Below are 2452 nucleotides of genomic sequence, written 5' to 3' on the forward strand. Positions count from 1 at the left end.
AAGGAGGAGCCACACAAATACTCGTTGTTGGAGGTGCCACCATAGTCGGAGGAGCCTCAGATCCAACTGAAGATGCCGCCATAGTCAAAGGAGTAGCAGCGAATGGTGTCGAGGGAGGCCTCATGGGGAAGTTCAGATGACTAGAATTTTCAATTCCCATGCCGAGAATACACTATCCCTTCTCTAATGCCTATAAATCTCCAATCATTCAAAACCTAACCGCAAGCACAAATCAATGTAAATGAAGCAAAAATACCATTATTGATATCATCATTTGCCGCTTTTGAAAAGCGAAAGTTCTTTTTCTCTTGCTCAATTTTATTCAACGGACTTCTTTGATAGAGAGTTTTTGGCACTTTCAAATCAACTAAATATTTTTGTTATTGATGTGTGCTCTAGCATTGATTACTTGGAGCTCATTCCAGGTATCTTGAAGTCCTGGCAAGCACCAATGCACACAATCAACATGGCTAACTGGGTTTGCTAGCTGCTTCGGTGTCAATGGATTCCATTGCTTTTTGTAGATTGTCGTGTGCGTGTCTTTTCGATAATTAGAAAGTTGGGTAATGTTCAGAAACGTAATTGGGAATTTTGATTTCCTAAACACCTCTCCGATCACCTGCATTATGTTTTTCGGATCGGAGCCCCAATAAGTAGGATCTTCAATCACTGTCGTTTCGTTGTAACAGTTTTCGCCCTGTTCTCCTCCCCAGTCTATGCTCTTGCGATCAATTCATTTCTTCAAATATTAATATTACTTACAAGATGTGCAATATTAAGTAATCATATATAACCACGTGACTTACTTTGTATGAATAGGTGACATGCAAGTGAAGAAGACTAGTCTTCTTTGGATTCATATTTTTCCTAACCCATCTCAACATACTCTTCATTGCCAGTCTATAAGCATCTTCTGTGGACAACTCCACAATATCTTTTCACTTCATCATCAAAGGACCCTTGCCTACAAAAACATATATAACATAACCTTAATTTTATCACACAAAAAAAAACTAAAGAATGCATGTAAATGAAGAAGGGGAATTAAGTAAGTATGTATATACAAGATCTTCATCTGGAGGCCAGTCATCCACCAAACGTAAGTGTTGAACACCAAAATATCAACTCTTTTCCAGTGCTTCCCATGCTTGTTTATGGATCCTCTCCGTGTGATCCTATCCCACACTGTGAATCACAGCATTGTCTGAGTTTGATTCCAGAAGAAATGGTGCCCAGTAGAACTCAATTGTGGCATTGTACTCCTATTGTTACATACAGAAAGTAATTAAAGGTAAAAAGAAAAAAGAGAACATGATTAGTTCTATGTTAGATTAATTATCTGAGGTGCAAAGAAACCTTGGCAGTGAAGATGGTTAGTGAATCAAATGTCTACATGGATTTGGCTTCTTCTGGTATGAGTCTATGGAGAAGACATATATCATTGATACATACTGACCCCTGTTCAATGAGTCTCCTACAAACATCGTCTTTTTCCCTCGCAAGCTTTCTAGCATAAATGTTTCATTGAAACTGAAAAAATAAGAAATGAAAATGTCCATTACTTAAGGCATATAGCAGCCATTTCACACATTTGGTTCTCCATCACCATCAACCCTTCACCGATTCCATTGACTATATCATTAAAGTCGAATTTAAAATATATGCAGTACCGCCAAAATAAACTCTTTTATTTTTAATTTTGAGAGAACAAACCTGGGGAGAGAACAACCGTGGGGCTGCCATCTCCAGTACTGATATTCCTTCTCAGGCCTCCCATGTTTTTGACACGTCAGCTGAGGATGTATGTGTGGACACTCCGATTCCTCATAAAGTGGCCGATTCGACTCGTCCCTAACCCACCTCCCACTGAACACGTCACACCCTTCCACCTCTCCTCCCCTCCCTATCGCAAACGGATACTTCTCTACATAAATTATAATTCCATTAAACCGCCCAAAATTCACACAAAATATCAAGTCGACCCCACAAAATTAAACTAAACTCACCGGTTGGTTCAACGAGTGGCGATTCCGAGTTGAGCTCAAGTTGGCTGACTATGCAATGGAAGTCCTCGCAGTATAAGACAGCGACGACAACGAAGAAGATGAAGGTCAAGAGGGTCAAGAGGAAGAAGAGAATGGCGGCTTCATATTTTTTGGAGTGATTTTTGGTGACATTTAATGTGTATAGTTGAATGAATCGATGAAGAATGAAACAGAGATATAAGCACATGCTTGGACGTGACACATGAATGTGTGTTTTTGGTCAACTATAAAAGAGATTAATTTATGGCTTAATTAGTTCCAAAATTATTGGTCTAAACTTTATATTTGGTGCAATATCAGTTTCAAAGTCGTTGGAAATTATGTTAATCCCACACATAGAACATGAACACAGCTATGATCGATGTTTTAGTTAATTCACACTAAAAACAAACGATCACCTAAAATGA

The 2452-nt window shown here is 38.7% G+C and overlaps 1 pseudogene; it reads right to left on the reverse strand.

Moving 5' to 3' along the window:
• On the reverse strand, window positions 1-2232 carry LOC120014135 (annotated as a pseudogene).
• Window positions 2233-2452: the final 220 nt, after the last annotated feature.

This window comes from Tripterygium wilfordii, chromosome 14 (genome assembly GCF_013401445.1).
Source record: "Tripterygium wilfordii isolate XIE 37 chromosome 14, ASM1340144v1, whole genome shotgun sequence".
Taxonomy (NCBI): domain Eukaryota; kingdom Viridiplantae; phylum Streptophyta; class Magnoliopsida; order Celastrales; family Celastraceae; genus Tripterygium; species Tripterygium wilfordii.